The following is a 21,794-nucleotide window of genomic DNA, read 5'->3' as shown; positions in this document are numbered from 1 at the left end:
CCCGACTCCCAAGTTCAAAACTTCTAAAAACCAACGGGGCTACAGCATAGAGTGCCCAGACTTTGGAGCGGAGTGGAGTGCGACTTATAAATGCCTGGTATAAATTATGTATCTTAGATTTCCAGTCATCCCCAATTCCAACACGGTTTTTGATGCCAGTATGCAGAAATATTCACATACACTAGGCGAAAATAACATAAAATAACATTTATACCACATTAAAAAAACTGTAAGAGATTTGCCTAAAGTGGGGATGTTTGCAAAGGGCAGACTTGTGGGTCACATAGAACCCCTTTTCATTCAGATATCTTGAGGTCAGAGGTCAAGGAATCCCTTGCCACCCCATGCCAGTTTTTCCAGCTCCATTTAGCCTACCTTTAGAACATTATTTAGCTGCCTTCCTGACAAGCTAGCATGACATTTCATATGATACCAGTATCTTCACTCTAGCTTTAAAATGGAACCCGCTAAAACCTCTGAAAGACAACTTGGAGTGGAGGAGGGAAGCATAATGGGGTGGCACTTGGGTTGGCCAGTCAGATTTCAGGGATTGCCAGTGCCACCCCAGGCAGGGTTCAAGTTACGTGGGAGCCAGTGGGTGCTCCCATTAAAGCAGTAAAATTATATATCTCTGGGGGTCTGTAATTCAATACCACAACCACTATGTTAATGAGAAAAAATTCATTTTTCAGTGTAATGAGTATTATTTGCATTATGTTAACTACTTCTCTCTTTATTTGTATTGGATTTACTCCTAAAACAATGCATCCTCCCATTAGTGGAGCGCTACATAGCATACCTACTTTCATATGATACGAAAAAGGTCAGAATTCTCTCTCTCATTGAAAGTGCACCCATTAGGCTATTATTTATTTATCTCCACCCCAGTGTTATTTTAGAGACCCCTCTAGACACACCCCTGGTCTACAGGTAGAGCTATGACCTGGAGGGAAACCAACAACAGCAATGGCCACACCAAACGCATTCTCTTAATATGTGCAAAACAAGGCTGCATTCCCCAGCTGTATTTAGCTACTTATGATGTAATCATCCAGGAAATGTACTCACACCCCCAAAATCTAAATAGGATAAGTAGGTGTGGGAAATGAGTAAATTTAATTGGACTGAACCTAAATTAGCCACAATGCTTTGAAGTGTTGTGACTAACTGAGCTGTACTAAAATGAGTCAAAGCAGTAGTCAGTGTAAAATTACATCCAATGGAATCTTCCATTTAAATATAGAGTCCTTATTTAGTCTGCTGCCACTTCTCTCAATGTGGACCGACTGAAATAATGAGATCCAAAATGGGAAAAAAGAAAGAGGTGATTTGAGTGAAGTGAAGCACAGAAAGAGAATGAGCAGTTTTCAAAACGTCTGGTGCCAAATTTGGAGCGTGCAGCTGTCTAATGGAAGCCTACTGAAAGGATTACTGCATGGAGACGTGGTGTACATGCCCGCTCTGTTATGAGTCAGCAGACACACCCACATCACAAGTCAGACGAGGTGACTACCATAACATTCTGTGAGTGGTTTGACTGCAACTCCGCATACCAGTGCAGTCTGCCCTAACAGGAGGAATGTCACAGTACTTTATTGTGGTGTAAAAGTAACAGCGCGGGGCTGTTAATTGTCATACTGTCCTCTACATTCCTCAGATAACACAGGGAGCAAAGGACAGGTTAGTAAGGAGGGAAAGGTAAAGCAGATCACTATGGAATAAAACCAGGAGACAGTAACAATCCTAACTGTATGTCTTCGACTCTGTCCAGAGCATTAACAAACTGTCTAATCTCCAAAGAGACAAACTGTAATTAGGACACTATAAGTGGTGTGTCTGTGCCAAGGTTCACTTTTAATTGGCTGATGATTCAAACCACATAAAATAAAGGTTAAATCTGCACAACATGGAATAAAAATGACTCTATTGCTGAAGGCGACGGGGCTTTTTTAAGTTTCTCTCTAAACTAAGATACTGTCCTCACGAATACGCGGCCTCACCCAATACGATGTCATTTTGAAAAAAATCTCCGTAAACACGGCGTCGTTTCCAGAAATATCTGCGTCCACACGGATTCACTGAAACGACCCAAAACGCTGTAGTACATATGCCAGGCCTGTATGTGGCGCTGTGACGCTGCCGCACCAATACACTAAAACTGGAAGAGGAGCCATGGAGCATGCGCTGTTAACAAACAAGTAGTAATAGTCTGCCATTGTTGTTGTTGTTATTATGACGCTGAGGTTAAAGGCTAGAGAGGCGGGGCTAATACGTCATCATTTCGGAAAAAATCAGTTTTCGCCGTCCAGATGACTCCAGGCAATCTGGCGTTTTTGGCTTTTCCCACTCTGGGACCCATTTCCAAAAAATACCGTTTTCACACCCCAAAAACGCCGTTCCGTCCGTATGTATTTATCCGGATTCGAGAAAAACATGTTCGTGAGGACAGGCTCCTAAGTCTACTCAAAACTAATTCAGACAACTAGAACATGTGGGAATTGTTGAAGCTGGCTTTCAAAGGTCTCAGTATGCTTCAAATTAAGTGCTTCTTTGACCATTTAACAGGTTCTGAAACCCCCTTTTTGACAGAGGGAACACACTCTCAATACATAAATGGCTATTGTATATTAGAGACATCTCAAAAATAAATTAAGATAAATGAACAATACTGGGGGCTTAACAGACTAAAAGAAGTGGATCAAGACTAAACAAATAGATTATTAAGTAATTAAAAACAAAAACAAACAAAATAACAAAAGGAGTTGCGAGATTTGAGAGATATATAGATAGACTAGCTGGAAACAGTCTTTCCGAACACTATATGGCGTTGAGTATGGTGAGACCAAGTGGACCATCATTCAATCATGTGAGATTGGAGATTCAAAAGTTGCCATATTCTATAGAAAAAAACATACCTTATTTCTCAGTGAGTAAGTTTCATTCATTTCCAGAAGTATGTAAATACAGTCCAGTTGGTGTTTTTTTCTTTTACCTCACCTGGTGCCTGTCCCCCACTGTATCTTTTGTTTTAATTGCTGCGAGCAACCCAAGTGCACTGTATTTGTCCATATTGTCTGATGTGGCAGCATTCAGCATTGCTCTCTTGCATGAACAAAATGTCGTTCAAATGCAGCTTTCTACCAGCCACACACATATATTTGATGCAGGGTTCCTTCATGTACGAACCTCCGCAATGACCCTCCATTAAATACAGGAAAATTAATTGGCATACACTGGCAGAGTCAAGATACTCAAACATCAGGAATTAACTTCAGGAAAACTAAAACTATACTTTTTATATTTTACATTTACATCCATAAATTAAATCCAAGATAGATTAATTCAAAATGCATAACAAAAAGCACAAAAACATTACAAGTACACAGGGGTCATCCGTTTACCGTTTAATGACAGAAAAGGCTTCCCTTAAGGCAAAAGGTTGGGAACCAATGCTCTAAGTTGCTCCTCCAGCAGACAAAACCTAATAAAGTGCCCTCTAGGGTGTTAATCTTAAACATGACTAAGCTGTTTCACCATAAATGCATCACCACTGTCTACATGTCGGTGCCCTTTTTATGTATATATTCCACCTGTCTAGGGGGAAGGAGCGCCACATAAATGTATGAAGAAAATAAACCAATAATCCTACCCCGATCCCCAAACGAACAACTAACACAGTGTTAACAATCAAGTGATGTGATTTATTTACAAACAGGTGAACAAAGTGCAACAACACCAAAAACAAACTTCAGGGTGAACCAAGGCCAAAACAACAAACAAAACAGAGCTAACTTTCTCAGACAAAAATCCTGACTAATCCCTATCTAATATAAACACTGAAAAAAAGGTTTTGTTGAACGAATAAATTATATTAGTAATTTTACCTCAATTACCTGGAGTACATTTCACTTAAATGTCCTTAGTAAGTCCAATTAAACCCATTTTGAATGTACTTAAATAAATTATGTATGCTTTTTCAATTTTGTTGTGCACTTTCAAACCAATTAAATTGTTTAAAACTAAACCTTTTAATTCAGTTGATTCTAATTAAATGTTTTAGCTATAATTAGTTCAACTTTTAATACATTTAACACTAAGCATCATTCACCACACAGAACCACAAATGTGTCTAGACAACAAACTATAATATGATACAAATTCTTAACATCTCACATCAGAGCACTCCAATGACCCAATAATATTTTTATAAGATGAACACCTGTAAATATTAAGTGCAGAGATACCAAACACTGTTTTTTAACAGATACATGAATATGTTACAAACTGATACATTCTAAGTGGAGTCTCCTGATCAGAGACAAGACAGGAGGCAATTTTTGCTCTCAACATGTACCATGTGTATTGTAAGACAAGAACCTGTAAAAGGAAAACCGCATAAACCACAATACTTGTTTTAACAATAACCCTTATCTTTTAAAAGCCTCTACTAAAGCGATTAAACACGAGAAAGCAGAAACCCGCTGTTCAGATTCTGTCAACCATAATATAAACTGACACATTTGTGTAGCGTCCTGATCACAGACAAGGCAGCAGACTAGTTCTCTCCCTGTTACAAGTAAAGCCGTGGTTACCCTTTCTAGAGCTACTTTACAGCTTTTTCACAATATACCTATACCTTCAATTGAGAACATTACCAGGAGAAAAAAAAGTTTCAGCAACATTCAAACCCAAACCATACCAGAGTGGCCCATGTCTGGGAAACAAACACAGGTTGCCTGACTCTGAGATCACAAAATTATGGAAACTGCAAAGGTTCACTGAAGAACAGATATAATAAAACATATGGCTTGGTTGAGTGTAAGAAGATAAATTCAAGTGAATATCCTGTCACTCTGTTGAATATTGGCCTGGAGCACACAAGAGAGGTGATCCTTCATTACAGCCATAACACACAGAAGAAGCAGTAAGTTAGTGTGTTGGGTGTAATGTCCTCACCCCTGGCTGTGTGAATACTCCTATCCTGTACACAAACATTTTCTCATCTTCGTGAAACACTTACTGCAGTTGCATTTGAGATCACTCTAGACATCCCTTCACAATTAACAGAATAAACAAAGAACCACATCAGGTCATTACAAGTATGGCTGAAAAATTCCTACAGTCCAACACTGATTTTGTTCTTTAGGCCAAGTACCCTGGGGGTGAGCTTTTCCCCATCCATCTGCATGAGTACTTTTTGAATGAATTCGTAGTAGTGTCTCAGTTCTTTGGGGTAGGCCAGGTTCAGTGCGTAGATCACTCCAAGCATCACTGCACAGGCCTGGGTTCAGATCCAATGTTGTCCAGGATGATCACTCCTTCAACAAAAATTCCAATGTCATCATAATGTCCAGGATCTCCATTCTCCTTGCTGATGACATAAATGCCCATGGTGCACCTCTGCATGCCTGTCTGGATGTCATTTCCTTCGATGTCCTGCATATTTTAATTAAATAGGAGAAAAGGGAAACATTTGAATACTTTGTCCACGCAAGCTACATTTGTGCATCAAGTTGTTTTATTGGTATTATGTGATGTGCTTTGACTCCATGCTGGGATCTATCATATACTGTAAACGACACAAATAAAAATTTTACCATATTGACTTGAACAGGTAAAGCAGCACTAGAATCATCACAACATGTCAAGTAATCTATTATAGTGCACTGTAACAGTAAATTATTATTTTACACACTCTAGAAACCTCTGTCAGATATGAAAGACCCAGTGGCAAGCCACAGCTACGGCAACAACTTTAGAATCCTTGAGCAGGTTTAGAATACAAGTTACATTCAAAAATGACAAAAAAGCAAATACACTAACTTACCATATACTCATGGATAAGATGTCCATCATCCTCACCAAGGTAGAGGCAAAGTGCCCTGAGGACTGCTGCCCTTTTTGAATGAACATCACTTGTAGCCTCTGTGAAGAGATTCCACTGATTAAAAACATTTCCAGACACTTGAATAATTACAAAAATATTTTGAATTTTCAACCTTTGGTTATAATGTAAATAACCTTATTCATTTGATTACAAAATAATAGTGATGTGTGGTTATATAATACGTGACATGTATGGGAGTTTATGTTCACTCCCCCACCTGAGAAAACAGGGCTGATTTTGCTACTATAACCTTTCATCATCATTTCTTTGGAAATGTGTCTTACAGTAATAATACAGGCTGTTACTGAAACCAAAATGGGTTTCACAAATACTTAAGAGAGTACATCAAAGCACACATATGACTAATTTTAAACAACATTAAATGAACATAGTTACCTCTTGTAAGATCTGCAGATGGCTAGTTTCTGGCCTGTGACAACTCCCTTCCTCTGGAAAACTGATGTGAGCTGAGGCTGAAGACTGTCCAACTGTGCCATGAAGGTTGTCTCAAGTGGATGTGTTGTAATTCGCTGAAATTCAGCATTTATCTGTTACACATAAAAGAAAGTGGCAGAAGACAACGAGCACTGTGTTTAGTGATTTACGTAATGGTGATCCAATACCTCACAATCAACTGAGGTTGTTTTCATGGCATAAGCATTTGTGTACCATGTTTTAGTCAAGTGACTTTAATCCATTAAGAGAAATACCATTCTTTAAATCATAACGCACAGTGAAAATGCACAATGAAAAGAGGCACACAGGAGGGAAGCAAGCCTGTATTTACCTCATCAATATGGAAAAGTGCAGGCCACCTCACTTTAAACTCTACAGCACCTGGACTTCCATGCACTACTTCTTTTCTTCAGTAGGAGAAAGTTTTAGACATCTTCTGTCTTACATTTGATGCCCTGTTTCTTTGTCTGACATCATTCAAAAGTTCAACTCTCAATTTTTCCAGACTTTCATCTGTTTCACCAGTGGGATAAGAAGGACAATAGTTGACCTCTGCCTTTTTAGCCTTCTTTACATTTCTGGCTGGGAAGCATTCATCTCAATTTATTTTGCAACGCATTAACAGTCACTTCAGGACATCCAATGTTCTGCATCTTTGTACGGTAATTAGCCATTTTGTATTTCAGGCTAATCATCCAGCTGTAGTATCCAGTGGCAGACAACTCTCGCAAACAGGGAAATTTTTTGATGAGTGCCCCTGCTACATCATCTATCTGGTGATTTTGTGGATATGCTGTGTACTGGAAAATGTCTTCAGCCAGCTTTTCTAGGATGTCAGACTTCAACCCTGGTGTAATCTTCAGACTTGTGCCAGTCTCTCTGAATATCTCATTTCCCCACTGAAGCTGCACCTCCACATCATATGGAAAGCGAGGAATGGTGAAGTCCATGCACGTGCTCTCAGCTCACTGTCTGAATGGGACAGAATGATGGTGGTGTCGGAGTCAGATGAAGACAATGAGGACACACTGTGAGATGTGTGAATGTTTGATGGACTTGCAGATGGTCCAGGAGTGCTTGGAGAGTTCAGCCTCGAAGTGGGACTCATATCCAGATCATTTTGCATGTACACAAGCTTAATTGTTCCTCTGTCTTGAATGTCTTGCATCGATGTAATGTTCATGAACTCATTATTGAAGTCAGGATCCATGAACTGAATGCGAAAGCCTCTTTCAATTCCAAATGCATCATGAATTGTATTGTGCAAGTCCATTAAAGTCTTTGGCTTTCCTGAGTGGAGATCAAGTCTTCTGAAGTCATCCTCCTCGATGATGACTCTCAGCTTCACAGGCTCCACCATTCTTCAATGTAAATTTGAAAGAGAAAAATAAACAAATATTAAAAAATAAATAAACAGAAGAACACATAAGCACAACATGATTTAGTGTGATCTAACCTTGTAGTTCAAGCTACTCCATATGCATAGGCAATCATGACTACACCTTATGGCAACCTGATGATGATCTAATTAACACTTTTAAATTCACAACATTCTAAGCTTTTGCCATCCTTTTTTGATGACCACAGAGCAACCTTAAGAATGATACCACACACTTACACACCTATATTTTATTATCTATCCTAGGCACAATTGGCAGATTTATTATGAAATTAATGTTAAACTGACTGATTGTTGTATCACTTCCAAGTTTAACGTGGCTGTGAGGGATCTGTTTGTTAAATGTACTTACCCAAACAATATAAAGGTCCCAAGCTTGGGTTGAAAAGCCGATGAGTTAAACCTGCCAAATAAGAACACCAATATACAAAATCATGAGTAAAAAGTCTACATCTCAACTGTGCCTCAGTACTACAGGAATATGCAACAGATGACAGATTAGAGTTAAGTAAGGAAAGAGATGCTATGTTATTTTAGCTATTTATTCACTACTAGATTACTTTCTGTGCTATACTACTGCTAAATGATTATAGTTCACTTGACAGCATTCATTTATCACATAAATGATTTCATTTATGTAAAATGAACGTTTTTAACTTATTTATTAACAGTTTTAATCATGAATTGAAAGAAATGCATTGATAGTAAATACAGACATTTTCATATAATTCCCATGTTCAAACAATAACACAGGTTGTTGTTGGAATTGCAGTTGTTTCATCTTCCCTGCAGAACATACTTACAAGGAACAGTGACGCTCACCAGTCACCACGTTTATTTAAAGTCAAGTCTTAAGTTGTTTTTTTATGGTTGTAATAAATGTCATGTCCCTTGCTGCATGTCTTATGTCTGTATCGTCAGATCTAGTGAGTAAAACCTGTGCATACTAAAAACAACCTATTCATAGCATAAGACTGACTTTTCACAGCATCCAAAGCATGCACTGCATCATCAACATCAATCCTCCATAAAACTATACATGAGCTGTTCAGACACCGTTGAAACGCTGCTTCAGTGTTTAACCAACGATAATGCATAAACATACACACAACCTTTTAGTGCACAACCGTACGTAGTACTTCGCTGAGAAGACGGATGTGGCTGTGCCACCCCATTCAGCTTTCTCTTTCAAGCCACGGCCACAGCGCCTCAGTTGTGCCATGAATGAATGAGCCAGGTTGTGATTTGGCAAGACTAATGACTGGCTAACAGGAAGCCCTGTTTACAGTCACTGCGGGTGTGGCTTTGTGCAGATCTAGGACCAGTTTAATGGCAGAGTAAATGTATCGCACACAGGGAGCTGAGTCATTATTGGCACCACTGCTCATTAGCAATTAGTCATTTGCGGAAATGTTTGGGTTTAATTTACTGCTGTAGAACTGGTGAAGATTTGTAGATCTTTATAGCATGTCAGATCCAAATCTTTCATTGTATTCTGTGTTTATTCTGTTTATGGATGTTTGTATATCATTCATCCTCTTGCTCCTGACTACTTTAAATAGTTTCTGTTTTACTGCAGTATCAATGTCACCACACTTTTGATATATTTCAACACCTTCTTATTTGTTTCTGTTAGTTCTTTTCAGTGGAAATCAACCAAGGTTGAAAGGTAGACTACATTGTTTCCTGGAGCAAGTAATCCTCCGTTTCTCTCAGGTATTTCTCACCTTACCACATCACAGCCAAACCAAACACTCACAGATATCATGTTAATATAACTGACTATGACTTCAAGGAAGTAGAGTCAGTGTAAACATTACCAAAGAAAAAGTTGTCAAGTGCAACTAAACTGTCATCTTTGTGCATGACGTACCAACCTTTTTCCTAAAGAGACCCCTTTTCTATCAACCCCTGACTAAGTGATATATTTAGGGATATTCAATGTATAGCAAGAACAGAGCAGAATAACTGATAAACTGTACAATTAACACAAAACTGACTTACAGGAAGTTTTCGTAAAATTTGTGATTTGGAGATCAATCAACAATCATACAGACTACGAAGGATAATGTTAGTTTATTCAAGTAAAATACAGACTTTGCTTTTCCCCGAGGGGTTCATCACATGCAAAGCTCCGAGATAACAAAGCAAAGTTTTACATAGTTTTTCTCTAAGAAAGAAAAAAACCTGTCACAATTTAAAACAGACATTTAGTTAAATTAAAATTACAATCATAACTCAGTTTGGACCAAAATTGTAGTTACTGCGGTTTTGGTTGTAGAGTAGTAATAACAAGTAAGACTGTCATTAAATGTATTGAGCACATTCATGTTATAGAGGAAACAAACCTTCAGGTCTAATGACTGTACTGGGTAGCTAGCATACCACTCAAAGACCATTTTGGATAACTGATGCCATATTGTAAAGAGCTGACAGAAAACTGACTTTGAGTGGGTAGACAATCAGTCTGACTGTAAATCAGTGGCAAATGCAGTGCCCTGTTGGATAACAGCGTAATATTTAACCAGCTCTTTTAAATCCTGTTGAATTGTAAGTTAAAAGTTGCAGTCAAGTGCTTACACTGTTTCTAGAAGTTCAGTCCCTCCAACATTGCTGAAAGTGCTATCATTTCATCTAAAATCCCTTGTCCACACCAACAGTTGTCCTACATGCAAAAGCTAAGCACTGAGCATTTCAGCTGTCTTCAACTCATTTTGCCGCATTCTTTAAGCTAGCTGAAATATCAAGAAATGTTTGCGCACAAGTACACTGCTGGTGTAGGATCTGGTTCACACTGGATGCCGCTCTTGGGTTCACTCAGAAGGGGACAAACCAACTTTCTCAAGAAATCTCAAACCAGTTGTTTTCGTCCAGGGTTTGATTCCAGTGGACTAAATATTGCTGGTGTGACAGTGCCAACATGAAACTATCCACTGGGCTATATTGTACTATTGTGAAGCTGAAAATTATTCTTAGGTTAAACTTCTTAACTTACCAGTGGATAGTTTGATTACAGCTCACTACCTTGAGAAATGAGATGGCACCATCCATCCATCCATCTTTCGCTGCCTATCCATGTCCAGGTCGCGGTGGCAGCAGGCTTGGACAAGTAGCCCAGATGTCCTTCTCCCCAGCCATAATGACATAAAAGGCTGCAGACAGACAGCAAGCTGGCCTTCTTGCTTTTGGACTCGCTAGTTTTTGATCATAGGTAATGTAATCATGACAAGTGGTGGTGATTTGCACAAAAAAACAACAACTACACCACCACTAGACTTCCAATTTGTAATTAAGTCTTGTAATTAAAATCTACAAGTTGTAAAGTTTGAGTTAGCATAGTTTGCAAGAGTGTGAGTATAAACACAACAAGCCTGTAAAGGCAGACTGATGTATTCTGTGTTGCAGAACAAAATGTGAAAATCTCTTAAACTTGTGTTAACCACAGACCTTATTTCAGACACAAAACCAAAAACACATTCAGCGAACCCATTGGCTTCAAGGAGAGGGAACTAGAGGTGCTAAATTGCTAACTAACTCATCCCTGCAGCACACTAGTGAGTCCAAGTCTGAGACTGAAGAACGGTGAGTCAAAGTGAAAACAAACTTGTAGAATATGAATCCTAATTGAAGCTGTAGTGTTCTGTGCTGATCTAATAAGAGAAAAGAGAGATTTATTTAGAAACGGAGGGAAAGGCTCACAGAGGAGCAGCTCGTCATACGTACTGTTTTTACTTCTGGCAGATCAATAAGTAACAACTTGTTTATAATTCTTGCATAATATTGCTTTAAAGGTCCAATTTGTAGGATTTAGTGGCATCCAGTGGTGTAGTAAACATGCAAATCACAATTCTATCTAGAGCCAGAATTTGGTTTGTCCCTTCTGTGCTACTGTAGAAACATGGTGGTTCAACATGGTGGACTCCATGGAAGGCAACTCGTTGCATCTGTAGTTAAAAACTGCTCATTCTAAAGTGAAAACACAACAATTCCTAATTCTCATAAACTAATGAAAACATACTTATGAATATTATATTTTCTGCCAATAGACCCTGCTAGATGTTACACACAGAAAGACAATTTCTTTAAAGAAGAGACAGATATTATGGGACACAGGACAATGTGAGAAAAGAGGTCCATCAGCCCGCACTTTCCTCATCTAACTTCCACCTGTCGCCATATATCACCCTGTGCTTTACTGTGTGATGAAGACACTTTACTACCTTTTATTGGTCCTCTTTCTGAAAGTGTCCCTAAGAGGCCCGTGGGGCATACTGGGTCAAGAAATTAAGTTGCTAAGCTCCTCATAATTCTCTCTCTGCAAGAGGCCGACTTCTGCAATGCAGTTTTTTTCATATATTGTTTGTGTATTATAACGTATGTGTGCATGTAAGCATGTGTACATACTGTAGGTGGTTCCATACAGTAGTGTATGAGCACCCACACTGAGACTAATGTAGCTTATCTACCACAATGCAGGCACATTTGCCCCCCGATCGCATTAGTATAACTCCCAGACTTCACAGTCTGCCAAGTCCAACACACACACACACACACACACACACACACACACACACACACACACACACACACACACACACACAATAACATTAAAGCTATATGTATGTATGAAAAGTAATTGTGCACAGAGCTATACCGTCTCAGGGTGTGAATATGAGATGCAGTGTGAGTTGAATCTTGCCAGAGGATTGTATGAGCTTAGTATTATCTCAGTTCCTTCAGCATCCCGTCACTTTATCTCCAAAGAGCACATCACAGTTTCAAACCGTCACCCAGCCAGGCTTCTCATGCACACTGATACTTTACAGACACTGATAGTGGTTCTCTTTTTTTTCGCCTGTACTGATATATTTCAAATTTCAGTTAGATTTACTATTTACATAAATTTGTATTTGTATAACCTAATATGCAGCGTGGTGGTGGTGGTGGTGGGAGGGTGGGCAGCTTTTTCTTGCCAACTTGCGCAGTCGGTCAATAGAAACAGTAGTTTGATGGATCTTGTTTTTTGAAAATGGACCTTCTTCATGAGCCAACCGTGTTAACCACTGAGCCACTGTGCTGCTGCTGGATTTGGATTATTGCAGAAAATAAGCTGTGGGGAACAGGTTTATATACATGTTTTGTTCAACAAGATAATCTACCCAAATTAACACCACTTTTATAAGTAAACACAATCACCAGAAGTGAAACACTAATGTTACAATATAAACCAACTACACCACCACTAGACTTCCAATTTGTAATTAAAATCTACAAGTGGTAAAGTTTGAGTTAGCATAGTTTGCAAGAGTGTGAGTATAAACACAACAAGGCTGTAAAGGCAGACTGATGTATTCTGTGTTGCAGAACAAAATGTGAAAATCTCTTAAACTTGTGTTAACCACAGACCTTATTTCAGACACGAAACCAAAAACACATTCAGCGAACCCATTGGCTTCAAGGAGAGGGAACTAGAGGTGCTAAAATGCTAACTAACTCATCCCTGCAGCACACTAGTGAGTCCAAGTCTGAGACTGAAGAACGGTGAGTTAAAGTGAAAACAAACTTGTAGAATATGAATCCTAATTGAAGCTGTATTGTTCTGTGCTGATCTAATAAGAGAAAAGAGAGATTTATTTAGAAACGGAGGGAAAGGCTCACAGAGGAGCAGCTCGTCATACGTACTGTTTTTACTTCTGGCAGATCAATAAGTAACAACTTGTTTATAACCTCCTAACACAGTAACATGAGTAATGTGTGATCTTGAAACAATTTGTTTGTGCAGTCACTTGCACAAACAAATTGCACTTCAGCAGTATTGTCCATGTGAAGACAGGACAGCAGATGCTGGATGTGTTTGTCCCTCAGGCTCCAGTTACCGCGGTGACTTCAGCATGCAGTGATGTCATGCTCATGCTCTCAGTTGGAAGACGCAGTGTTGCTTCTGCTTCACTTCTCTCATGGGATACAGAGTTTTCTTTCACAGTCAGGTACCTTTAGTTATTCTGATTGACCAGTACCAGAGCTATAAATTATTATTATTATCATAAAAAAGTCCATCAAAATTACACAAAAAATGTTTTCCCTGAGGGAGCAGATCTCATTACAGCTTATACAGACCCTACTACACATTAAATTACTCATTAAGCAGCTCGAAGCTCAAAATAAATAAGCGTATATATTCATAATAATGAATAATTTAGTGCTGCTCAATTAATATGACTCTCTGATAACACACTAACCTTCAATAACACTGCGCTGACACATTTTGTTAGTCTTTTAATGTCTTTACAGCTCATGCATAGAGCCAAGTATTAGTACTTGAAGGTTTTATTACAGCAAAATGACTGAGCACCTGTGACATAGCAACTCACCAAGGGTGACTTGATTGTGAAATTCTGTTCACAATCTTGATTGTGAAATTCAGATTTGGCTGCTTTCATGTGCTGTGCTGCTGTTGACTCATCTTCCTCTGAGCTAAAAGCAAAACATAGATATGATGAAAGTAATTATGAACAGAACTCAGCTTATAGATCTCAAAACATTGAAAATTACAATTAAACAACATTTTTGTTATGTATTTTATGTATGTTTTGTATGTGAGTTCTGTCTCATTCTGGATAATTCATCTTCTCAGAGGTCTGTGGGTTATACAGAGTAATGGGGACTCTGGAGGACACATTGCTTTTCAACCTTTAAAGTGAACTTCTCAGTGCCGTTTTTGCTGACTTTTCGCATTTCTCATCTCCATTGTACACATATCAGTGTTCATTCAAAAAAAGAAGTCTCTCCTGATTAAGATCTAAATAAATTAGTCCTTCCATGATCTAGGATTTGGGATTGCTGTGGCTTAAAATGCCTGATTTCACCCCTGCTTTACTTAAAAACTGCAAGAGCATTTCTGCAAAAAATAGTTGCGATTTCCTAACTGTAAATATACCGTAAAACTTTTAAAGCAACTTCTTCCAGTGAGAATAAAATCACAAGTAGTTTGGTAATGTGTGTGGCTCAACATTTTGCGTGGGGGACTGCTTGTGGGAAACTACAATGATTGGTCAAATTTGCTGAAAAGTTGCTATGATTAGACAAAATTGAAAAGTCACAATACAGTTTGTATTTACAAATGTAAATATATATGAAAGTCCCATCTAGTCAGACGTTAGTGTGTCTTCTTGTTCCTTCAGTGTGCTGTTTGAATGGTGTCTGTGCAGAGTTTGATACTAGAAGGATGCATCTGCTGGAAAGTTTCTCTGTGCTCATTGAAAATCAGATTTTAAGGGGCGGGGCCTACCAGCATGATTTGTGACGTCAAAAACAGTTAGGAAGTCAGTCCTGGTCCAGTATGCAACTTGTACAGTGTGATGTAGAAACTTGAAGCCACCAGTGCACATCCACTGAAAATTGACTTTACAGTGAAGTAGTCCAACAGGAAAACTTTTTAATGAGGTAGAAGGAGTAGATTACTTTTTAATGATTTTAATGTGGAAATGATATGTTTTTTGTGGAAAAAAGATATCAGACACATATTGTTGTGTTGTTGTATTGTATAGGTCTTAATACATGTCTGGAGAGGATCTTAAAGAAACAGAAACCAGACTCAGTGCTCAAATGTCCCACATCAGCAGTTGGCTCATTTAAATTAGTGTAGCCTTTGAAGGTATACCCTAATAGGGATCGTATCACTGAATCAAGTGCTAGCATTAGAAGAACTATGTTGCATTTAGGTGGTAATTGTCAACTCTTATGGTCAGACATTTCCAAATTTAACATTACAGTGGCAATGGAAGGGCTGACACAGTAATAAGAAGTTCCATGGCACTCAATTTGTGGCTTTTTAACACATGACGCATTTTCCCACATGATAAAGAGGAACAGAGTGTAGTGATGAAAGACATTTCAATGACGGAAATTATTTGGAAATGCACCATCAATATCTCTATGTGTGTATCTGTGGGATCTTGTTCTATCTCCAATCTACATTGATGGTAGATTAAATACTTGTGTACCTTTCTAGTCTTCCGACCACTCAAAGCACTTTACACTATATTCAGCCATCAGCCAACAGAAACTAACTCATTCATACACCGATACAGCAACAAGCAATTTGGGGTTTGTATCTTGCTCAAGAACACTTAGACATACAATGCAAGGAGCCGGGATCGAACCACCAACCTTCAAGTTCAGTTTTTGGACTTCTAAAACCCTGCACACCGTATGCTGGTGAGGTACTCCTAAACCACGTCTCTATTTAAACACAGCTAACTTAATGCTAAGAAGACAGAACTGAAAATGTAATTTTTTAAAAGGCTAAAAAAATGCAGAAAGATCTAAGGTAAGGGTTATTTATTTATTTATTTATTTATTTATACTAAGATTATTTAGGGTTAGGGTTGTGCTTAATTAGGGTACTGGCACCTTTCCTGGTCCAATTCAGGCACTGCCTCTCTCCCAGAACAATCTGAAGATCAGGGTGGTGATGGAGATTGTGATGGGTTGCACAATAGTTGGACAGGACTGCAGGATCACAATAATGTTTAAAGGGCAGCATCTAACAAGCTACTGGTTCAAGGAATGTGGGCGGTGAGGTGATTCGTCAGATATGATCACAGAAGAATTTGTGAATGAGAGGACCTTTGCCAGCGTGAGAAAGTGCAAAGAAGACTGAAGAAGGAAATACAGGAATGAAGGCGGAGAGAGAAGGTCCTTCATTCATTATTGAACTTTTGCCAAACTGTCACAAGTCAATTGTACCATTAGACAGAAGAGATTCAGATTTGGTTTCATATGTAAACTCTGTTGTGGCCTTGCTTGGTAGAAGGGCTGACTGAAGGACTAAAGGAGCTGTGGATCGATGAACCCAGGAGTAAGCTAGGAGTAACATACATGTCTGAGTCGCAGAGATGAGGGCTTCTAATTCAAACAACCCCTTCTTCATGTGCCGTCAGTTCTGGCTTTCCCGAGCCCCCACCTGTAGCAGCAACACTGCAGATGTGCAGTCACTCGTCTTTTACTCGCCGCCATTCCGTGAATTTAATCTTGCTGCTTAGTCCAGAGGACAAACCACCAAATCTAATTATTTTTCTGGCCTCCACCTCAGTGATTAACACCTCGATCTGAAACTCACATCTCAAGTTTTTCTTTTTTGTTTTGTTTTGTAGGTGTTTTGGCCATTGAGATTTGGACAGAAGATGACAGCAGTGGTGTATTTATAGTCATTTGCATAGTAACTTATGGGGGGAGGCAAGCCGGGGTAAGTGGCTCGTTCATGTGCTGTCAACTTGACGTTGATTGGGATGTATACAAGAAAAGGTGAGCAGGACATGGCGTACACCTGGTTTTATAAATGTGGAAATTTTCAAGAGGAATAACTGTATGGTATTTGGACAGTCTGAAAGTTGCCACAACTTGACATATCATGTCATATTCTGATTTGCATATGACCATATTGTAGGTGTTACCGACTGCTTTTGGTGAAGGGGGAGTGTTTCACACGAATTGCAGTGATCAACAGGCAGCCCAGTGTGCATGCATTGGCATCAGCTGCTCCCATTTCTTGCTTAATGACTTGGCAGTTAGCAAAATTTTGTCTGAAAAAAGATTTGTCGCTTGTAGCCGGGGTGTAAGAAGAGTTGCTAAATCTGGTTTTAAAGTCAATAGCCTGACAACAGTGATAAGAACTGTGTGTACATTATACATTAAAATATATGTGCTAAATCTTTGTTTTACAGCAATGCCACGGAGAGCAATAAAAAAGTTAGGAAGCTTATCTATAATAATACACACATTATATAATCTAAGGACATCTGGAACCCTGTGTTACAAGTTTTTCAATACAGTTCTTCTGACCAAGAAACCTAATTAAAAGAGCTTTTTTTAAATGGAGAATGGACTGCTCTTTTCAAGTTAAAAAAGACAGCCACGTAGCCCTGAGCAGCAGCAGCACAGTTTCCCAACTGTTGACTTTCCACTTCAATAATTACTCAGGAAAATCAGAAGCAGGTTACACCACGCAGACACGGGGGAGAAGAAAATGCTGCTAAGATGCTGCAACCTCTTTCACTCCAACCCACCCCAACCGGCCCCTCCTCCAGTGCAAATGCCCACATGAATTAACACACACACACACACACACACACACACACTCTTACACCTCCTTTTGCAAGAGTGTTCACTCCGCAGGCTGGTAGACATTAACTCCCAGTGAGACGAAGCCAGACTGATATGACTGAGAAAAGGCAGAGGTGGGTGTGACTGCCCTTTCAGTCAGTCTCTCTCTCAATCTATCACTTCAGCTGCATGATGCCCACATGTTACACGTTCAATGAACCTTTCTGAGCAGTAAAAATAGACCAAACAATACTGAGTGTGTATTAAAACTTGCCTCCAGAACAAATCATCTACCATGCAGTGTGCTCTATAGTCACTCAGAGGTTGACTTATTAAGGATTTATTAAGGATTTGCAGCCTCACTAGGACCATTCACACTGCTGCCTGTTTTGGGCAGATATCCAATACTGGAAATAGAAATCCAAGAAAAAATGCAAACAAGACTTGATCATCCTCATCATGATAAAGGCAGACTATAAAACACACACATACACGCACGTTCATGACCGTGTGAACCAAGTAGAGTTTCCAGTGGTTCCTCCTTCCCTATTTGCTGTTCCTCATTCCATCATTCACTCCATTCATGAAGTCTGAATGATTCATCTAACAGTTTTGGTGTAAAGGAAATTTGTTTTTCCTGCTAAGTGACTGTGTTAACAGTGACGGGATTAACCTGAACTGAATTGACTTTCCGTGTGTCATGTAGTTAAACTGGAAGCCAAAGCATGTGTGGAAGTATTATTTCTCAACTCACTGCACAGTTTATGAGAAGAAGTACAACCAGGGGTTAAACTGGGATTAGTGGTTTCAGGGTGCACGTGTGTGAGTATAGACTGCAAAATCTGATCCCCAACCCGATACTCCACGTTTGTATACTGGGGAGGAAGATGTGGGCTGGTGCATAACCAAAGTGGGCTGACAACGCAAGTGCTGCTCAAGTGGCCCACCAGGATTGCTCCCAGTGCTCCCAATTACCAGTCCAAGAGGCCTATTAGTCCTGGTCAGCTCTGGCCTGATGTACAGGTGTATGTTTTAAAATAACCTTCAGAATTCAGTTACAACTGTACTTTTTTAGATGCAAAGGCTACAATATTTATCTAGTTTGAACACAATTTAAAGGCCAAGTGTGTAACATTTAGGAGGATCTATTGGCAGAAATGGAATATAATCGTATAATCACCTGAAAATAATAATAATTGTTTTTCCATTTCCTTAGAATTAGGGGCAATAGTTCCACCCCATTATCCTTCCCTCTGTCTTTCAGAGGCTGTAGTGGGCTCCGTTTTAAAGTTAGAGGGAAGATGTTGGTATCATATGAAACTAAAAGACCTAACCCATCCATTTGTAGCTTGTCAGGACGGGGGCTATACAACACATTTCAAAGTTAAGCTAAGTTTTGGTGATGGAAAAACTGGCATGGCAATTTTTCAAGGGGTCCCTTGACCTCTGAACTAAAGATATCTGAATGTAAATGGTTTTCGCTTAGTGTATTTGAATATTTCTGCATTTTGGGGTCCATAAACAGTGTTGGGATTACACAAATTGAAAATGAATGGAAAGCTGAGACAGATACTTTATGCCTCCACTGCAGAAGTCAGTGCCTAACTTGTGCCACCCCAATCAAATAAGTCTGGAAATGCCCCTGCTTAGAATTGAGCCTTTTTTCGCTACAGAGGGAGCAGGTTCTCTTCTATGGAGTCCGCCATGGCGGTTCATAGTAACTTCATTTGATTTAATATCAAAAATATGTATTAAATATGTATTTTTGATATTGGGGGTGAACTGTCCCTTTAATCCTATGAAAACTATGACAGATAGCTTGTTCCCAGGTTACTGCGGCATTAGTCAGGGAGCAGTTTAAAGTCCAGCCACACTCACTTTGCTAGTTAACAAGAGGGCAAAGTTGGCCTGATTTTAGAAAATTCCCCTTTAATCAGAGATCAAATCATTTGCAGCATTCTTGGGAGTATTTAGTAGCACAAGGACTCTTACCAGGCCTTATTTATGCCTCAAATCGGCTATACTGAAGTGCTTCAGCACTTTAATACTAATCTTTTGTGGAAGCTACCTCAGAGGTAGTGAAGTGCTCCCACGTTGTCTTTATGGCTCCTGACTCAGGAGTTCATGTTACAGGAACTCTCACATGTTTTCCAGTCAGCTGTCACTCAGCAGCATGAACAAAGTTCACATGTTCTTAAACCTTCTGTATGCTTTATTAGGGACTCACCATCCTCACTACAGGGTTGGACACCCTAAATATCTCATACCCAGACAATAACAAACAGAATAATTTCTTACAGGAACACAAATTTCTGACTGTACTTGAATGCATCTCCAAATGCATTATAAATGATATCAATAATATCAGCAGCTTCCCCCTCATAGTAGTGTCGCCTACATCATCAATATTGTCATGGAGTACATAACAGGTCAGGAATTGAATAAGAATAATTGTGTTTTCATTACCTTAGAATGAGCTGTTTATATCTACAGAGGGAGTGGGTTGCCTTCCATGGAGCCCGCCATGTTGAGCCGACGTGTTTCTACAGTAGCCCAGAGGAGACAAATCAAACACTAGCTCTCAACAGGGCCAATTTCTCTTACACACTTCACAGAACGTTCTCCTTCACAGGTCATTAAATACGAAGCAAGTGGTGTTCAGTTAGTTGGAACTTCACCACTATATGCCACTAAATCCGACACACAATTTAAAGCTGTGTAATGAAAATAACAATAAAAGTAACTGAAATAACACTGTCATTACTGTGTTAAGTTTGTCACAGATGGCAATGTTTTTTTGTTGGTCCCAAGCTGCAACCCCGGTGGCTGCAAATGAAGTAACAGAGAAGTAACAAAATCTGCAGGCCCTCTAACTTCCACTTGAGGCTGGCTCCAGCAGTGACTCAAACTCCATAAGGCCCCATATAAAAATGCCCTTTACAGCAGAAACAAAAATGTTTACAGCCTGGTACAAAAAAACTGTTTTAGTCTCTCTAGCTCATTTTCTCATTCAGCTGGGGTCTGTCCGAGGTTTCTGCCTCTTAAAAGGAAATTTTTCCTTGCCACCGCTGCCAAGTACTTGCTCATGGTGGAACATGTGGAACTGTTGGGTCTCGGTAAATAATGTTATAAGGAATACGGTATAAAACCTGCTCTATAAGAAAAGTGTCCTGAGGTAACTTTTGCTATGAATTGGCGCTTTACAAATAAAACTGAATTGAATTGAATTAAAAAAATTTAATTCATGACAACTATGCGGGGAGTAAATCTTTACATAACTCATCCGTTTAAATTATATTAAGGAGAAAAGTTATGCATAATTAAGAGTGCGGCTGCTTTGAATGACAGGTGAGTGCTGTCACAAGTGGCTGTTTTCAGTAAGCAGGCTTTATCCAGCCTGCCTCAGTTCCACCCACGCCTCACTTTTTGCCCATTTTTGTTTTTTAAGCTGACCACATTGAGTCCATTTTTATTTATATAGTCTATGGTTGGTCTACCAGTTTGGTCAAGACTAACAGTTGTTTGGTCAATATCTCAACAACTATTAGATTAGATTAGGAAAACTACTGAAATTCCCATCAGCCTCAACTGTACGGTTTAGTGCTAATTAGCAAATGTTAGCATGCTAACATATATATATATATATATAATAAAAGTGTGGAGGAGGAGATCTATTGTCAGTAATGGAATATAATAATCATAGTAACATTTCCAGTTTATCACTTGAATATAAGTAATAAATACAGTAGTCTTGCAAATATATTGCAACACTTGCTGCAAATGTTTTTGATGGAGTTCTGTGTTGGTCTACATGGTGAATATATCGTGTCTGTTAATGATCTACCAGGATGTGAAACATGTCACATTTGTCCTCTTGCATCGCAATCAACTGTATCTCACACCATCATTTATACACAGAAAAGATACGCCTTGAAACTAGTTGACATT

The 21,794-nt window shown here is 39.1% G+C and overlaps 1 long non-coding RNA gene across 2 annotated transcripts; it reads right to left on the bottom strand.

The window, feature by feature from the left end:
- Nucleotides 1–5,832: 5,832 nt before the first annotated feature.
- Nucleotides 5,833–21,415, bottom strand: LOC127367487 (uncharacterized). Of its 2 annotated transcripts, XR_007885482.1 has the most exons (6): nt 20,313–21,415; nt 14,114–14,216; nt 8,095–8,145; nt 6,675–7,704; nt 6,284–6,435; nt 5,833–5,925 (listed from the first exon to the last, which is right to left on the bottom strand). It is a non-coding gene; the product is annotated as an uncharacterized LOC127367487 (long non-coding RNA). The 2 variants fall into 2 exon arrangements; XR_007885483.1 differs by lacking the exon at nt 14,114–14,216 and having other exon boundaries at nt 20,313–21,414.
- Between the last annotated feature and the right edge of the window lie 379 nt (nt 21,416–21,794).

The sequence above is a fragment of the Dicentrarchus labrax genome, unplaced genomic scaffold (genome assembly GCF_905237075.1).
Source record: "Dicentrarchus labrax unplaced genomic scaffold, dlabrax2021, whole genome shotgun sequence".
Classification (NCBI taxonomy): Eukaryota; Metazoa; Chordata; class Actinopteri; family Moronidae; genus Dicentrarchus; species Dicentrarchus labrax.
The sequence above is the reverse complement of the archived record's forward strand: the minus strand, read 5'-3'. Positions and strand labels throughout refer to the sequence as shown.